Source organism: Saccopteryx bilineata, chromosome 5 (genome assembly GCF_036850765.1).
Source record: "Saccopteryx bilineata isolate mSacBil1 chromosome 5, mSacBil1_pri_phased_curated, whole genome shotgun sequence".
Lineage (NCBI taxonomy): Eukaryota > Metazoa > Chordata > Mammalia > Chiroptera > Emballonuridae > Saccopteryx > Saccopteryx bilineata.
In genome coordinates, this window is record NC_089494.1 from 61,800,100 (window position 1) to 61,812,978 (window position 12,879).

Consider the following 12,879-nt stretch of genomic DNA (forward strand, 5'->3'; position numbering starts at 1 on the left):
ATTACATTTAATCTTAGCTTGCACCTGGTGGGCGAGAAATACACACAGTGAGAAAATACTTCCCTTTCCATTCAGGGCTCCCAAAGCTACTGACTCATCCGAGTTTCCTAAAATCAAAGGTTTCTAGCTCACCAGCCTTATTCACCTCTGGTCCCCATTTCCTTCTCTCTGCACAAACTCTGCACAAATTGGCTTCTCCTTCAGCACTCTGCCATCTTGGCTGCCTCTCCTTGCAATGCTAATTTCAGGAATGGAGAGAGAGTGCGAGCCTCCGGTCTGCCCCATTTTATAGTGTAGAAATCAAACCCTTTAATCCAATATACAAATAAAGAAGTTTCTGATACAAAGTCACTTATCTGAAGAATAAATGGGATCCCTCGTAAAAGTGCACCACCCCACATCATGCGACAGTCAAGGGTGTGGGGAAAAGCTTAGTGTTGAGAAGATCTTAGGATTAAAAGGGTGGGAAAGGCTTAGTCTTAAAACTAAGGGATAGTCAACCTTTTTATACCTACCGCCCACTTTTGTATCTCTGTTAGTAGTAAAATTTTCTAACTGCCCACTGGTTCCACAGTAATGGTGATTTATAAAGCAGGGAAATAACTTTACTTTACAAAATTTATAAAGCAGAGTTACAGCAAGTTAAAGCATATAATAATAATTACCAGGTACTTTATGTTGGATTTTTGCTAAATTTGGCAGAATAAATCTTTATAAAACAACTTACTATAGTTAAATCTATCTTTTTATTTATACTTTGGTTGCTCTGCTACCGCCCACCATGAAAGCTGGAATGCCTACTAGTGGGCGGTAGGGACCAGGTTGACTACCACTGCTTTAGGCTATAAGGACCCTGCCTGCTTACAGTCTGCTCCCACACCCAATGCAAACTATAAGTGAGCAAACATATATATCATATTTACAAACTTATTTGACCAACAGGGTCTTCTCTCGGTCCAGCATTGCTTAAAAAACTCTATAAAAGAAACAAAATATTATACAGTGTGTCCGTAAAGTCATGGTGCACTTTTGACCAGTCACAGGAAGGCAACAAAAGATGATAGAAATGTGAAATCTGCATCAAATAAAAGGAAAACCCTCCCAGTTTCTGTAGGATGATGTGGCAGCATGTGCGCATGTGCAGATAATGACGTAACACCGTGTATACAGCGGAGCAGCCCACGGCCATGCCAGTCGAGATGTGGACGGTACAGAGGAAAGTTCGGTGTGTTCTGTGGCTCACTAAATTCGAATCCGTGACCAAAGTGCAACGTGAATATCGGCGCATTTATAACGAAGCGCCACCACATAGGAATAACATTACTCGGTGGGATAAGCAGTTGAAGAAAACCGGCAGGTTGGTGGAGAAACACCGTTCTGGTAGGCCATTAGTCAGTGACGAGTCTGTAGAGGCTATACGGGATAGCTACCTAAGGAGCACTAAAAAATCTGTGCGTAAGCCCACATCGAACTGCACTGAATAGGTATGAAACTGGGAGAGTTTTCCTTTTATTTGGTGCAGATTTCACATTTCTATCATCTTTTGTTGCTTTCCTGTGACCGATCAAAAGTGCATCATGACTTTATGGACACACTGTATTTCCAAGACAATAGTATCCAGAAATTTTGCATTTAATTGGCAAAACTTTGCCTGTTTGCCTCTCTTGGCAGGCCTCCCCCTCTTCCTCTTGACATCAGTTTGTGTCTTGAGTAGGTTTTTTCCACATGATACTGATAGTTTTCAGTGGGCTGGAGTACTACAGCAATTCAGACCTATTATCACTGATGCTAAATTTAACAACACCTTAGAGCATGTAAATATAATATTAATTTACAAATATTTATGTTTGACTGGGTAGCAGCAGCTTGAAGATTAAGATAATGCCTAATATATTATACCCTAAAACATCTCTATGGAAAACAGCAGGGGATACTACTAATATAATAATAAGATTAGGAACATTGACTATGACCTATGATGGGGACAGATACCCTAACCACTACATGCAGAAGCAACAGGACAAACTTAAAGAGCCATCTTAAAAGATGCGCCCCAGCAAGACAGAGCAGCATTATTTACAGTGTTTGCAGGCACCAGGAACACGGGAGAGCTCACAGACTTGATAAGAACAGCCGAGGAACAAGGTTAAGATAAAAGCTTTAGCTTTAACATTAATGTGTACAGACAAAACAGGCTATATACCTAATGTAAATAAATCCAGTCAATGTAGACCATATAGAACTAAATTTATAAGGCCCTCCGGCCACCTAAGCAATTTAGACCACCACCCTCTAATCCAAATTACAAAAATGAACCCAAACAGAAACCGCAGAAACTGTTTACAGTCACAGAGACAGGGAAACAATCTATCTTTCAGATGAAATACACCTACAGAAAATAGACTTAATAACCATTTATTGTAAATAAAATCGCCTTTATAAAACCTAACCCCCTTAATAGACAAGCCACTTATAGGCATAGGAGAGAAAATTCAAAGAGTGCCCTACAGGGAGTTGGCAGCCTCCTGGCCCAGGCCAGAGACAATTGTCCACATGTTGCAGTGACCATTTCAATAGAAACCCCTTTCATAAATAAAAACACAATGTAGCCTGACCAGGCGGTGGCGCAGTGAATAGAGCGTCAGACTGGGATGCAAAAAGACCCAGGTTCGAGACCTCGAGATTGCCAGCTTGAGCGCAGGCTCATCTGGTTTGAGCAAGGCTGACCAGCTTGGACCCAAGGTCGCTGGCTCAAGCAAGGGGTTACTCAGTCTGCTGAAGGCCCATGGTCAAGGCACATAAGAGAAAGCAATCAATGAACAACTAAGGTGTCTCAAGGGAAAACTGATGATTGATGCTTCTCATCTCTCTCCATTCCTGTCTTTCTATCCCTCTCTCTGACTCTCTCTGTCCCTGTAAAAAACAAAACAAAACAAAAAAAACCCACAATGTATACTACTATGTTATTAGATACAGGGTCTCAAGTAACAATGATACAAGGATATGCTACTGATTAAGAAAACATTAAAAATAAAATAGGGCTAATCAAAGGAATAGGAAGAAAATTAACCCCAAGCACACACACAGTACATAGATTCCTAACAATTGATACAGACCACCCATTAATGCTAAATGCTTTATAAGTTCTAATATAGAAAACATTCTTGGAATGGCTGAATAAGACATTATATAACAAAGAAAATGGAACAGTTCCTAAAACTAATTTGGCTATGGCAAAATGGACTGCAATTAAATTGTCTGTCCTACCTAAAACAATAAATATGTATACCCCAATACAATTTTTTTTTTTGTATTTTTCTGAAGTTGGAAACGGGAAGGCAGTCAGACAGACTCCCCGCATGAGCCCGACCAGGATCCACCCAGCATGCCCACCAGGGGGTGATGCTCTGCCCATCTGGGGCATTGCTCTGTTGTGACCAGAGCCATTCTAGTGCCTGAGGCAGAGGCCATGAAGCCATCCTCAGCGCCCGGGCTAACTTTGCTCCAATGGAGCCTCGGCTGTGGGAGGGGAAGAGAGAGACAGAGAGGAAGGAAAGGGGGAGGGGTGGAGAAGCAGATGGGCACTTCTCCTGTGTGCCCTGGCCAGGAATCAAACCCGGGACTCCTGCACACCAGGCCAATGCTCTACCACTGCCAATACAATTTTAATGGAGGACATACTCAAATTAAGAAAAAAATTCTGGAACTCCTAAAGAAACAAATTATTATACCTACTATTTTACCATATAATCATTTATTCTAGCCTGTCAAAAAGCCAGATGAGCCTGACCAGGCAATGGCGCAGTGGATAGAGCGTCAAACTGGGATGCAGAGGACCCAGTTTGAGACCTCGAGGTCGCCAGCTTGAGTGCGGGCTCATCTGGTTTGAGCAAAGCTTACCAGCTTGGACCCAAGGTTGCTGGCTCGAGCAAGGGGTTACTCGGTCTGCTGAAGGCCCACGGTCAAGGCACTTATGAGAAAGCAATCAATGAACAACTAAGGTGTCGCAACGAAAAACTAATGATTGATGCTTCTCATCTCTCTCTGTTCCTGTCTGTCTGTCCCTATCTATCCCTCTCTCTGACTCCCTCTCTGTCTCTGCAAAAAAAAAAAAAAAATACATTATAGAAATCTATAATTCCTACAATTAATTATATATAAAATTCTTATATATATATATATACACACACACACATATATAATTCTTACAATTAATTAAACAAACACTCTCCCAAAATTGAAAGATCACTCCCAGATACAGACACTAACATAAATAATATTAAGTAATATTACTGCTGGATCCAGAACTTATAATACAGGGATGGATTTATAATATCATATAGCTAATATATCTTATAGATAAGATAGACTTATCTGACATGTTCTTTCCTATATCTAGTAATGAAAAGAGCCAACTATGCATTCACATAGGCAGGCAGATAATATCAGTTTACTGGGTTACCACAGGCTATCTTAACAGCCCAGTGATAGCCCACAACCTTCTAAAGCAGACATCCAGCCTTTTCAGCAATACACAACACGCACCATGCACATAAGCCGTTATTTCTTATACTGATTACATCCTTATTTATGGTGATTGTGAAGCCAGTAGCCGCGGCCACCATCACAGCCGCCTGGCCCATACAGGTTTGCATTTGATTCGGACAGTCGGTAATGAAGCAACAGAGCCAAGAACTGGTGGGCCATTACCTTTAATCCTAGCTTGCACTCGGTGGGCAAGTAAAAACACACACTGGGCTCCAAAACCTACTCATTCAGTATTCACAAAGCTACTGACTTATCTGAGTTTCCTAGAATCAAAGGTTTCTAGCTCACTAGCCTTATTCACTTCTGTTCCCCATCTCCTTCTCTCTGCACAAACTCTGCATAAACTGGCTTCTCCTTTAGCACTCCACCATCTTGGCTGCTTTTCCTGGCCTCCTCCACATGGCCTTTCTCTGCTCTCCTCTCTAATATTAATCTCAGGAACCGAGAGAGCAAGCTCCCGGTCTGCCCCCATTTTATAGTGTAGAAATCCAAACCTTTAATGCAATATACAAATAAGGAAGTCTTTGATACAAAGCCACTTATCTGAGGCATAATGGGATTCTTCATGAGAGTGCACCACCCCACATCATGCAATCAGTCAAGGGTGTGGGGAAAAGCTTAGTCTTAAAACTAAACCTTAAGCTATAACCACCCTGCCTGCTTACAGCCTGTCTCCCACACCCAATGCAAACTATAAGTGAGCAAACTTATATATCATATTTACAAACTTATTTGACCAACAGTGATAACTTAGAATAACAAACTAGAGTCAAGATAGACTTAATTAAATTCCTTATATTCAGAGAGTGGACAACCCAGGTAAAGTCCAAGGGCTTCAAACTACAGTAAAATTTCTAAGCATAATTTGGTCCTCTGAAAGTGGGAAAATACCAAAGCCACTCATAAACAAAAGAGATTGCATACCAACTCCTACCTCTAAAGAAGTAGCTCAGAAACTGATATGATTGTTTATGTATTGGAAACAGCACATACTACATATGGAGATGATACTAAAACCAATCTATGAAATGACTGGAAAGAGTGGGAAATTTAGAGGGACAGAGACCCAAGAAGCAGCCTTTATTTATTTAAAAAATGCTATCTCAGCTTTTAAAATACTGACACTGGGTAATGTAGATTCTAAATATAAACTACACTGAATATTCAGCTCTATATTCAGCCTTGGCTGGTTGGTTCAGTGATAGAGTGTTGGCCAGGTGTGTGGAGGTCCTGGCTTTGATTCCCAGTCAGGGCACACAGGAGAAGTGACCATCTGCTTCTCCATCCCTTCCCTTCTTCTTCCTCTCTCCTTCTCTCTCTCTCCCCTCCCTGCAGCCATGGCTTGATTCAAGCAAGTTGGCCCTGACGCTGAGGATGGTTCCATGGCCTCACCTCAGGTGCTGAAATAGCTTAGTTGCTGAGCAACAGAGCAGCAGCCCCAGATGGGCAGAGCATTGCCTTGTAGGGGGCTTTTGAGTGGATCCTGGTTAGGGCTTATATGGGAGTCTGTCTTTCTAAGTAAAAGAGGAAGGAAGGGAGGGAGGGAGGGGGAGAGGGAAGGAGGGAAGGAAGGAGAGAGAAAGAGAGGGAGAGAAAGAGAGAAAGAAAGAAAAAGAAAGAAAGAAAGAAAGAAAGAAAGAAAGAAAGAAAGAAAGAAAGAAAGAAAGAAAATCCTATATTCACAAGGGTTTGCAACATGGTCGCTGTGAACTAAAACTATAGGACCCCAAATTTTACCCAACTGGTTTCAGACTAAGAAGTTCCCAAAAGCAACCAATGAGTGCACGAGTCAGTGAAACAGTGAGTGAATACTTCCCTTCCCCCTACCCCTCTCTCCCTTCCTCTCTTTGTCTTTCTAAGAATCAGTCAATAAATAGAAATATTAAGCCCTGGCCAGATAGCTTGGTTGGTTGGAGCATTGTCCCAGAGTGCGGAGGTTGCTGGTTTGATTTCCCCATCAGAGCACATACAGGACCAGTTTGATGTTCCTGTCTCTCTTTCTCTCCCTCCCTCTCTCTCAAAAACAACAACAAAAAGAAGTTCTTAAGCTCGGAGAACATACCAACCAATTGAAAGGCTGACCTGGGCAGTCTATAAGGGCCTACAAAATATAGAGCCACCAACAGAAAATAAATCAATTATACTTTAACTCCAATAGCCTGTTCTGGAGAGGCTCTATAACCATACATAAACAGCAAGGACAATGGAACATAGAGCTGTTTAGGTGTTCACACAGATATGCCAAATGATAGACTCATCGCATGGGCACCTCACCAAACAGGTCATGCCAGTACACATGGCACCAGACGTGGTTAGAAAAAAGAAACGTGTATACCTACCAAATACCTCCACTTTCAGATGAAGAGATGTGAGAATTGCTGAAAGTTTAAAGTTGGGAAGTCATTAATGAACACTTCAGATAAAATCAAAGCAGACAGACCCTCCCAAGTTATACAAATTGATTATACAGGACCATTGTTTATATCAGAGAATAAACTATATGCATGCATTATTGTAATACATGCTCAGGAATAGGATTACCCTATCCATGCAGGAAAAGTGATCAAAAATCCACATTTTAGAGCATTGGAAATCTGAACTGTTTGCTACAGTTATCCTAACAATTAAAGAATCTGATCAGGGAACCCTTTTTTTTTTTTTTTTTTTTGTATTTTTCTGAAGCTGGAAACGGGGAGAGACAGTCAGACAGACTCCCACACGCACCCGACGGGGATCCACCCGGCACGCCCACCAGGGGGCGATGCTCTGCCCCTCCAGGGCGTCGCTCTGCTGCGACCAGAGCCACTCTAGTGCCTGGGACAGAGGCCAAGGAGCCATCCCCAGCACCCGGGCCATCTTTGCTCCAATGGAGCCTTGGCTGCAGGAGGGGAAGAGAGAGACAGAGAGGAAGGAGGGGGGGGGGTGGAGAAGCAAATGGGCGCTTCTCCTATGTGCCCTGGCCGGTAATCAAACCCCGGTCCCCCGCACGCCAGGCCGACGCTCTACCGCTGAGCCAACCGGCCAGGGCCCAGGGAACCCATTTTATAGGAAAGTGAATACAAGATTGAGCCAAAGAACAGAACAGAATGTAAAACTTCCACTTAACTTACAACACAACTGCCTCTGGATCAAATGATAGATATAATGGTTTGCTTATGCCAAAGCTCAGGCTGCTTACTAACGATCTAGATATAAAAGCTTTGACTAAAACAGTCTGGGAGGCAGCAAGATCTCTAAGTCATAGAGATAGGGATGGAAAAACTCCTACTGAATTAATATTGCAAGAACTCACACAGAAAAGAATTAGCACTAACAACACCCAGAATCTAAGTTAAAAGAGAGTAAGAGATGGGAGAAAGAGGAGAAAGGGTCTAAGAAGTACAAAATGCCAGTTATAAAATTAGTCATACGGATGTCATGTACAATACCATCAATTGTAATAACTGTGTGTAGTGTCAGATGGTTACTAGACTTACAGTGATCATTTCATAAGGTATATAATGTCTAATCACTATTTCATACACCTGAAACTAATATACTATTGTATGTCAACTATAAATCAAAAATAAATTTTAAGAATAAATTTTTTAAAGTATTAATCTAAAAATATGGTATATACAGTACTGGGGAAATTATAGCACCTACCACTAATAAAACTTACTGGGTAACTAAAGAAAAAGGCATATTACATCAAATTGAATAAAATAATATGATGCCTCTATAAAGTTTTAATAGTGGACACATTTTTTGTATGGCATGATTATTAGATGCCTAGTATTTACCCTAACATGATGCAAGGCAATTAAATTTGGAGCAACATTCGCAATAATGACCATAGCAACTATACATTTCCTTGAGTGGCAAGAACAACAACTAGGTATAATTAGAAATTTATAGGGCACTACTTTTATTTTGCAGGCATAATAAATCCACTCTGCATCTTCTAACTTATAAATACAGTTGATCCTTTAACTACACAGGTTTGTACTGTGCATGTCCACTTATACGCAGATTTTTCTCAGTACATGCTGTAAATGTATTTTCTCTTCCTTAGGATTATTTAAATAAATTTTTCTCTCTCTACCTTACTCTATCTTAAGTATACAGTATATAATACACATATCATACAAAATATATGCTAATCAGCCTGACCTGTGGTGGTGCAGTGGATAAAGCATCGACCTGGAATTCTGAGGTCGCCGGTTCAAAACCCTGGTTTCCCTGGTCAAGGCACATATGGGAGTTGATGCTTCCTGCTCCTCCCCACTTTCTCTCTCTCTCTCTCTCTCCTCTCTAAAATGAATAAATAAAATCTAAAAAAAAAAAATGTGCTAATCAACTATTTATGATATTGGCAAGACTTCCTGATTAAAAGTAGGCTGGCTACTAGTAGTTAAGTTTGTAGGAAGTCAGAAGTTATATGCAGATTTTTAAATGAATAGGGGTTCAGTGGCTCTACCCCAGTGTTATTCAAGGGTCAACTGTATTGTGGGTCAGCGCCACATGTTGCCTGCTGGCCATACTATTTGCTTATTGCTCACTCTTGCATTCCATACTCATTGCAGCTATGAATATTTCTCTCACAGCTGCAGTAATAGCAGTTGTGTCATCATGCTAAGTTGGAATGCCACTTCCTCATCCAGAAACAATGCCACTGTCTACTGTGACATCCTCTACTGCCTCCATGGATCACCATCCCAGTCACCTATTCTAACTGAGGACTCACCCAGCCCAACACTTCCACCCCACCCTTACCTTCAGCACCATCACTTACTAGGAAACCTTCAATCAATGGAAAATGAGTATTGAGGGAAGCTGACGAAACCATGGAAACCTCCACTTCAATTTCCACAAGAATCAACAAGGATCCTGAAAAAATAATCAGTGAGGATCCCTATTAGACACCGACTCAGAGAATGGAGATGGGCTTAAACGACTAACCGACTCAGTTTTGTAGCCCAGCACATACACCAAGACAACCAGGCACTGACTTTTATACTCTTTCCTTGTCTTATCTCACTGAATTAGGAACTTTATCATATAGTGTTAAAACTTTTTTTTGCCCTGGCCGGTTGGCTCAGTGGTTAAGCGTCGGCCTGGCATGCGGGAGTCCCGGGTTTGATTCCTGGTGGGGATACACAGGAGAAGCGCCCATCTGCTTCTCCACCCCTCTCCCTCTCCTTCCTCTCTGTCCCTCTCTTCCCCTCCCGCAGCCAAGGCTCCATTGGAGCAAAGATGGCCCGGGCGCTGAGGATGGCTCTGTGGCCTCTGCCTCAGGCGCTAGAATGGCTCTGGTTGTAACAGAGCGATGCCCCAGATGGGTTGAACATCGCCCCCTAGTGGGCATGCCGGGTGGATCCCAGTCGGGCGCATGCGGGAGTCTGTCTGACTGCCTCCCTGTTTCCAACTTCAGAAAAATACAAAAAAAAAACCACAAACTTTTTTTTTTTTTTTACAGAGTCAAAGAGAGGGATAGACAGGGACAGGCAGACAGGAACGGAGAGATGCAGAGATGAGAAGCATCAATCGTTAGTTTTTCGTTGCCCATTGTGTGCAACACCTTAGTTGTTCATTGATTGCTTTCTCATATGTGCCTTGACCGTGGGCCTTCAGCAGACCGAGTAACCCCTTGCTCGAGCCAGTGACCTTGGGTCCAAGCTGGTGAGCTTTGCTCAAACCAGATGAGCCCGCGCTCAAGCTGGCAACCTCGGGGTCTCGAACCTGATGTCCTCAGCATCCCAGTCCGACGCTCTATCCACTGCGCCACCACCTGGTCAGGCTCAGTGTTAAAACTTTTATTAGACTAATATGATCTCAAAAATGCCAACTAGAGCAGAATCTTATTCTACATCTGGAAGAGAACACATGAAGAATCAATAAATGGTGCAAACCAAGAGTGAGAAGTAAACTTTAAATTCAAAATTAGGGATAACCTATAAAATACTATTCTCCTAACTTACATTGCTTAATCCATATTCACCTATGAGAAAATTAACAATAGATCCATGGACACTATGTCCAGACTTCAAGACAACAGGAAAACTAGATAAGGTGTATAGAGGACACGTAGGAATTTAGCATATAATACTTATCACTATCCTTGGTGAAATGTATTCCGCTTCTAGCTCACACCACAGATTCCAACCCTAAGAATATGGGAACCTATGCTAAGAAAAATCAATCACAGTCATACTGGAAGCCACAATAGTAGTTTATACCATGATATTTAATGTATATAAGACTTTCAAGCCAAGTATAGATCTTCAAATTTAGCTCAGTTTTATCCACCTTTTTTAATGCCCAATTTATAACCTATGCCAAAGACAGAGTTACTGAACAGAGGGACATCCTTATAGTTCCTTTTTGAACTGGTAGGAGATTGAATTAGAGGAGCAATGGAAGCTGTTTTTTCCCAACTCCAAATTGACCAAATCACATTATATTCTAAAAACTTAAAATCAAACAATCTCAATTTAATATACAGGCAATGGCAGCTTTATCATTGCTGGGTATACAGACAGATTAATTTAATAATACATTACCAAACATAAATGAATTACATATGGAAGTAAATAGAACAAGGGAAATTCTATAATAAAGCAGTTGAAGAAAATGCTAAAAAATAATGAAACACTAAAAAAATGACATAAAAGATGTTCCTTTAGCCTGACCTGTGGTGGCGCAGTGGATAAAGCGTCGACCTGGAAACGCTGAGGTTGCCGGTTCAAAACCCTGGGCTTGCCTGGTCAAGGCACATATGGGAGTTGATGCTTCCTGCTCCTCCCCCCTTCTCTCACTCTCTCTCCCCTCTCTATAATGAATAATAATAATAAAAATAAAAAAAGATGTTCCTTTAAGTGTAGATGGTCAATTATTGCAGTTAAGGTTAGTTGATATGTGGAATACTCTTAGAATAGCTGTAATCTTGTGGTAGTACTGGTCACCTGAGATAACAGACAACCCAACTGGAGATAGATAACACACATCCTAACAGCTGTGAGCCCTTGGGTAACTGTGAAATGAGAATATTGGCACTTAAAAGAGAAAACAAGACATTGGGTTATCACCCTTTTGTGGTTCCCCAATATCAAAAGGGAGAGTGGAGCCTACAAACTGCAGAAATATCCCCTTATAATAAAAGGAAAACATGTTCCTAAGGATATGTTAGTGGAATGAACAAAAACTTTGATTACTTCTAGATCTTTGAATATACCTACGATACTAGTACTCGTGACTATGGCCTGATGCCTGCTCAATCAGAATATATAAGGTCTACCGGAAAGTTCTGTTCGTTTTTGGAATAAAACAAAATACAAATTTTTCTTACCGTCAATAAACTTTATTAAATAATATATTTCCACACTAATCCTATCTTCCAAATATGGTCTGAAATGGTTTGCTGAGCTGAATTAAGCCTTTCTGCGATCTCCAATGTTGTCAGAAAAGGATCTTGCTCCAACATGGTCTTAACAACATCGTCATCGATCGAAGATGGTCGCCCAGAACGTGACTTATCAGAAAGGTCAAAATCACCTGTTTTGAATTTTTCAAACCATCTTCTGCATGTCTTATCAGAAACTGTACCTTCACCAAACACTTTCAATAAATTTCTACATGCTTCTGTAGCATTTCTTCCTTGTTGAAATTAGTATACAATACAGTGGCGTAAATGAACTTTATCAGTAGCCATGGGTACACTATCACTTCACACATAAGACTAACATGAATCAACTTTGTTTTAGTTAATTTGCTACATCAGTATGTATACATTAAATGATAAAAATAGAGAGGCACACGTGCACCAAATAAACATGTGCTTACGTGTCGAAACTTGTTGTGATAGAAATGGACAGAACTTTCTGGTAGATCTTATATAATATGGAAAATTGAATTATCATAGTATACTCTATTAAACCAAACTGTATCCTAACCTACTGGAGCCAAGGGAAAAATTAGGAACTTAACATGATGGGCTGTGTAAAAATAGAAAAGGTAATGAATATAAAAATAGAAAGAAAAAGATATTATTCAAGTTCAATAGAAGGTAAAGGAACTATTAAAATAACCATAGAGGCCTGACCTGTGGTGGTGCAGTGGATAAAGCATCGACCTGGAAATGCTGAGGTTGCCGGTTCAAAGCCCTGGGCTTGCCTGGTCAAGGCACATATGGGAGTTGATGCTTCCTGCTCCTCCCCCTTCTCTCTCTCTGACTCTCTCTCTCTCTTCTCTCTCTCCCTCTCTCTCTCCTTTCTAAAATGAATAAATAAAATTAAAAAAAAAATAACCATAGAATGCCTGACCAGGTGGTGGCGCAGTGGATAGAGTGTTGGA